This window comes from Argopecten irradians, chromosome 5 (genome assembly GCF_041381155.1).
Source record: "Argopecten irradians isolate NY chromosome 5, Ai_NY, whole genome shotgun sequence".
In the NCBI taxonomy this organism is placed as follows: Eukaryota; Metazoa; Mollusca; class Bivalvia; order Pectinida; family Pectinidae; genus Argopecten; species Argopecten irradians.
This window is the reverse complement of record NC_091138.1, coordinates 32101852-32109244: the sequence shown is the minus strand read 5'-3', so window position 1 is coordinate 32109244 and position 7393 is coordinate 32101852.

Here is a 7393-nt window from a genome sequence, read left to right as displayed (position 1 = left end):
TATCAAAGACAAAAGTGTGATAAATAACTATACAGCACAATGAAGCGGTAATATATACATTTCTGGGACGTCATCGCCCTTTGTTTGTCGACGTCAAGGTTTGGTTAATCGGCAGATGTCCGAGTACGCTGAGATTAGTTAATACGTGGCAACTCTGAGGTTTGAGAACACTGAGGTTAGGTTAATACGTGGCTTGATGTTTGAGAACACTGAGGTTAGGCTAATGTGTCACCTGCTGTTTGAGGAAACGCCGAGGTTCGGTTATACGTCGGCTGATATCTGAAGACGTTGTGGTTGGGTCTTCACGTCGACTTGTGTCTGACGACGCTGATATTTAGTCTAAAACGTTTTCGTGGGCCACGTCGCTGTGTAGTTCTTAGAGCCTATTGCAAAGCACAGGAAGAACAAAAACAGATCGTACTTAAATCGCAAAGTTGGCGGATAACCAAACACTCTTAGATATATAGCTTTATTCGTGCTCCCAGCGGGATCTGGAAAACTAAAACCGATTTAATGTGTGGATGTTTGACTTGTATCGCTGTCAAAACTATCTCTGCTCTGCTTTGGAGTTGTCCGTGTACTCGACAAAGTAGACAGTTTGGCAATGGAGCGGTTTAAATATTCATGGCGAGGTTATAGAACCGGTTATTCGGGGCGCATTCTGAGTTCTTCCTTGTCACATTTTATTTATTTTGTGCTTGATGACGTCATAACTGTCAGAAAAATCGATGATCGATCGGCGTAAAGCCCTCTCTGGTTGACGAAATATATTACATCCTTGGTCCTCTACAGTGATAGACCCATCAGCCCGGCCCCCGGGACACGCTAGGAGGATCAAAAGTGCGGAGAACAGTAAACTTTTGGTACAACAAAGCTTTACATATTCCCGAAAGACTCTCTCAAAAAGTTTGATCTTTTACCAAATGCCTAAGTTAACGACTTGTATTAATCTTGCGTGTCAGTTTAAATCTGCCTCCTTGCTAGAGAGTTCTGTATCATGACAACTGTGTTATTTTTAGATTCTTTCTAGTAAGGAGATTACAATAGAGGACAATCGAGGGAATTCACTTTTATTTCTTAAAACAAATATAATTTGATATAGATATAATCATTAAAATATGTTAACTATTTCTTTGTAATTAGAAACATATATGAATTATCAAATTGAATATTTTCCAATTCTAATAGTTAACAACAAATGTTTCTGCAAACACCAAAAACACCGTGATCAACATAAATGGATGTTATGAATACTGCAGCATGGTTAATTTTAATTAGCATGATAGAGAGAGGTGGATCTCGTGTTCTTTAAAAAAAAACCATGCAATTGTTGTAATTATTCAGATTTTCTCGACTGATGACAATCTGAAAAACACGAGTCTTTCTATGAAAAGCAAGCGCTTTTCTAGTGAGAAACCGCTTTTCGATGAGGACACTCTAAATCCATTGCCATCGAGTTGCAAAATGTAAAATGATAAAAGAAAATAAACTTATAAAAGCCGAATAAATGAGAGTAATGGGTTAACGGCACTTGTCGATTTCTTTTGCGGAAGGACAACTCCGAAGCCTGTGGGCGACTGGAATGTTTCAAAAATAAATAACTAATATGTTTTCTCGAATCAGATGATGGCGGTACTGTTTTTGAAATAAAAATCAAACAGCCGTTGGTAACACCATGCCTTTTATGATTTTTTTAAAGAAAATATCTAACTTAATAAATAGATAGATTTGATTACACCCGGGCCTTAAACGCTGTTTTATTGTCATAAACGAACGGCTGAATCCTATTTGAATGTGAATTACGCGCATTACGAATGCAAAACTGCCTTGGAGAATCATCACCTTACTAGAACGATGCCTAATACATCAATCCATTCCGAGTGCCACTTAAACGATTGGCGATCAGAAGGTTGATGGGAACGAGGCTTCAATCGCTTAACCTGAAGACGAAAGTGAGATAGATGTCATTCTGTCAAGGTCAGAGGCGAAAAAAAGCTGTGGAATCGATCGAGGACATGTCGAGCTTGTTCCTTAAGGGGGTCACAGAGAAACGATAGCACCAATCTTATGATATTAGTTAACAGGTCGAACGAGTTATAAATCACAAGGGTGATTAGAATATACCGGAGATTGACTAAATGTTTTACCTAGTTATATACTAAAAGTCTCTTTCATATGTGGATATGGAGAATAGGGATATTCTACCCGAGTGTTTTACAACATTTTGTGATCCCAAGGGTAGAATATCCTTCATATCCACGTATGAAAAAGTATTTTTCCCTCAAACCATGACGTTTCATTATAATTTTACTACATGTACTATCATTTTCCGCCATTTTGAAATAAATTCGAAAAACAAATGGCTGCAAGTGAATCCAGTTTTACACGTGTAGGTACAATGTATGAGAGAACTAATTATTCTTTCATATCTACGAGTGTAATACTGGCTGGTCTAGGGCAATTAACGCATGTCGTATGAGGCTATATTGCATGGCTACCCATGCAATAAAGCCTCGTGACGTCACAGTGTTAACAAAATAACTAATTTTTCGGTACATTTAAAGAAAATAATTGGATTTACTTTAATAAAAGATACAAACAACGGGATTTGCGTTGAAAATATCACGTAATTTTCATATATGGAGAAATGACTTGCAGTCACGTTTTTTCGAATTTATTTCAAGAAGACCGAAAATCACAGTAGTAAAATTGCAATAAGACGTTACATGGGAGATATAGGAGAAAAATACTCTTTCATATTTGGCTATGAAGGATAGGGCTATTCTTCCCTCGGGATCACAAAATGTTGAAAAACCCCGACAAGCCTCGGGTTTTTACAACATTTTGTGACCTTCGGGTAGAATATCCATATCTCTAATATCCATATATGAAAGAGTCTCTTAAAGATGCTCCACCGCCGACAGAGCATAAATGATATTCATCATTTGGACAATAATTGGTGTTTAATCGTGTATATATATGCCTAATTAAAACAAAAAATGAAAATAAGATAATTCATTTCGCCTTTGGTGCAGGCACAATCATTACTTTATTCCATATAGGATATAGTGCAAGGGAATTTTTTCGGGATGCAATTAATTATTTTTCATATTTTTAATTTGAAGTAAACCTAGAAGCTGTAATGCAATGTTCTAAGAATTCTAAAGAACTGTGGAAAAAGATAAAGGAATTTTTACCTAGTAAAAAATCAGCATTGACCGTTAATTTAAAAGTTGACAGAAGTACTATTTCTGAAAAAGTAGAAGTTGCTAATGCCTTTAATGATTTTTTCTGTAATATTGGATCTGTAATTGGTAAAACCTTTGATGATAGTTTACCAACAGTAGATAATTTTGTTACAGACAGTCCTTATTTTATACCAAATATTACACCAGATTTTGTTCTGGGTGAAATCAAGAAAATGGCTGATGGTAAGGCTACTGGCGTTGATGGTATTTCAGTGAAACTACTTAAAATAGCCGGTGACTCTATTGTGTCACCATTGACCTTTTTGTTTAACATGTCCATTTCTAATGGAACTTTTCCTTCTGAATGGAAGAAGGCCAAGGTTACTCCTATTTTTAAAGCTGGTGAATCCAACTTGGTCAATAACTACAGACCTGTTTCTGTATTATGTGTTCTTAGTAAGATTTTAGAGAAGCATGTTCACAATACTCTGTATGATTTTCTTTCTAAGAACAAACTTTTAAGTGATTGTCAATTTGGATTTCGTCCAAATCATTCTACTGATACAGCTTTAGTTAATATTGTAGATAAATGGCTTAAAAATATTGATGAAGGTTTTCTAACTGGAGCTGTATTTATCGACCTTCGAAAAGCATTTGATACTGTTAATCATGCTGTTCTTTTACATAAACTTAAATCATATGCTGTATCATATCTGATAAACAGATCACAAGCAGTAAGCTACAAGGATGTCATGTTTGATTTTAAACCTATAGATATTGGAGTACCACAGGGTTCAATACTTGGGCCACTGCTGTGGATGAGAGGAGAAAACAAACTCAGTCTGAATTTGAACAAAACCCAGTGCATGATGATTGGATCAGCACAGAGGTTATCCAAATGCCGAGAGTTGAATTTAAATATAAATGATTTTCATATTGAATCTGTACATTGTGCAAAACTCCTTGGAGTTTTTGTTGACCGTTGTCTTTCATGGAAAGACCATATTGACTATGTATCAAAGAAAGTCTCAAAAAAGATTGGTGTTCTGAAAAGGCTAAGGCCATTTATGTCAAATGATATTCTGAAAAAAGTTTACCACAGTATAGTTTTTCCACAATTTATATATTGTTCTATTGTTTGGAGTGAGGCCAGTAACAAATCTTATATTCATAAATTGTGCAAGCTACAAAAAAGAGCAGCAAGAGTTTTACTAAATGTTAGAGATATTTTAACACCATCCAAAGTACTTTTTACTCAGTTGAAGTGGCTGCCAATAGAAAACTATCTTATTTTTAGGAAAGCTGTTCTTGCTTACAAAATTTTACATGGGGATACTCCTAGTGTCTTCAGTAACACGTTTACCTATATTAGGGATGTTAGTATGAGAAATACCAGATCTTCAATTTCAAATAAGTTTTATATTCCTAATGCTAGAACAAATTATTTTAAGCGTTCATTTGTTTACACTTGTTCCAATTTACTAAATGGATTGAACAATGATATTAGAAATGCTCCCAGTGTTGCTGTTTTTAAACAAAAATATTTAAAGGATGTATTTTCACAATTTTAGTTTTATACTTTCTACCAATAGTTTAGAAAGCAACCATATTTACATGTTGATATGAATGTATATGTCTTTTAAATTAAGGTATTGTCTGTATTAAACTGTTGTCTGTGATAACTGTATATATTGATGCAGGGCCATATTGTAAATTAGATTTGTCTAAATATGTAACCCTGGTTAAATAAAAGATTTTATTATTATTATTATTATTTAAGCTCAAACTTTTCGAAGGTAGTAATGGTGTAAAGTTAGTAACTTTTGTAATTAAAGAAAAAATACTACATCGTCTGCTCCTGTTTTTGATGGTGAAAAAATATCATTTGACAGCGGTGGAGCATTTTTAATATACAATAAGTCAATGCTTCAGCTTTCTGACGATTGCTATACTTTTGGGTCCTATAAATTGCTTCTTTTATTCTAAAGATTTCATAGTTGTGATTGTTTTAAGGAAATGAATATGAGAAGAGGTAAAGTTTATATGTAATTAGACACACCAGAGTATCCATAGATTATTCTCAATAGGGTTTTGGAAACTGATGATGGCACATTTGTATCCATTATACATGTATTGTCTATTCCCTGGGCGTCTCTGGCATGTGGTTTACACCAACGATAAACGAGAAGGTGTCCCGAAAGGAGCATAACACCTTTCATTTTCAGTCAGCCAGTTTTTATAGGTGCCGTATAATTTTGGCCACTTATTTATAAATTAATTACCTTTATGCATCTGTGGTGGTATGCTGCAATACCGCCGACGTCTTCAACCGAGGCCATCCCTCTCTCTATTGATGGGGTCAACAGTGATGATCAGTCATGCGCGTCGGTGGTGGGTGTATAGCTACTAGTGTCTTTCTTCATCCACACCCAGCATGAAGCTCGCTATGCTGTCTTGTACAACCCCAATGCAGATAGCATTCGCCACAAGACTGTGCAGGGAAGCCTCTACATCCAACCTCAACAGGGTAGCTCAATATCTGCCAGTTCCGATCCAGACTTCCGCCATCAACAGTGCCTCATACTTTGTCCTCTTCCTTTCATGGCCTTCACTGCACCGTTCCTCCCATGGGACTTATAGATCAATAATGACGATTTTCCTTGTTCCTGGTGACTAAAGAACCATATCCGTCTGAGGTTGGTAGAAAAAATATCGGGAAAAGTAAATCTCTGGTTGAGATCTTCAGCCAGTCTCAAGTCCCTGTCTGGCTAATAATTCCGTTTGATTTCTCAGATAGGAATGTCCGTGTTTCACCTTCCCTCACAAACCTAAAATATATTGCTTCAATCATGTAATATTTTGTAAGCCATTGTTTTATAAATTATTTCTAAAAATTCCATGAAACGATTAAATGTGAATACCAAATGAAATGTAACTGTATTATTGATAATCATTACATCAGAACTGGCTATAAGTGGCTATTTTTTCGCATATGCCTGGCGAAATACTCTAAACCAGTTTTTTTCGCGTGCAATTTAGTTTCGCGAATTTTGCGAACCAAGTTAATGCGCGGATTAGCATTGAGATTATTGACATGGGTCGGCATTTCCTTTCATTTTTGTTTATCTCGCGAGATTAAATCGCACACAATAATAAGTTGGTTGACAGTGTTGTTTGCTTTTTCCTCACCTCTGTCCTCGGTAAGCCATGAATGGAATTATTAAGTCGATAAACTCATTGAAAACGGCAGTCCGTAAAGAAGACCATAAACAAAATATAACAGTGGTCATATATTGTCCTTATCTTCGGACATTCACTTGGTACAGCACGCAATCTGTTATCTGCTCCGGATTTACCAAAATCCCCAGGGTCATGAGTCAATTGAATATTTCACCACTTCCGCCCACAATATTGCGCCATCTGGTGATTGAGATATTGTAATCGCCATCGGAAGTCAAATGGGTATTATCTAGTGCGCTTGTCCTTTCATTTACCCTATTTTGTTATGTTTGATTGGTCCTTTGATTAAACGTGGTTGTGTTTGTTAAATTTGTTTTGTTTTAATGCTTTTCTTTTCAATTAAATATATTTTGTATGTAATCTATATATCAGAAACACATTTTCATATGTTAAAAAGACACTTATGAAATAAGCCATATTGAATTGTAACAACCAATAAAATTTACTTTCGTTACCCTGATATCTTGTTTTCTAACCTCCATCCTTGCCGAGAATGGAACTAATCAATTCACCACGTACTTTAGCCTTTATTCCTCCTTGTTCAATGAACACCTCTACTTGAATAAAACTGTGCTGGTTTTTTAATCGATCATATATTCATTAAATATCTGACTCCAAAAAGTTAAAACATACTGCAGTTATTGTGTAATAACTCCGTTTATTGCTTTCAAAATTATACCAATACGCGTATGTGCAATAATCATAAAATGCTATATTCCGAAAGTTGTACAAATCGTCTTGTAGAGCTACTATACTAAACTTAACAGATGCATAGATAGACTGATTGTTCAAATCCGAAAAAGAGAACGATCACTTCAAATTCGCAAGTGGCCACGGTAGCCAAATGGTTAAGATATCCAGACATATTCCCACAAGCCCTCCACTTTTGTGTTAATTGCGAGTTCGAATTCCATATGGGCAGTTGCTAGGGTTTTTTCTCCGGGTACTCCGGCTTCCCTCCACCA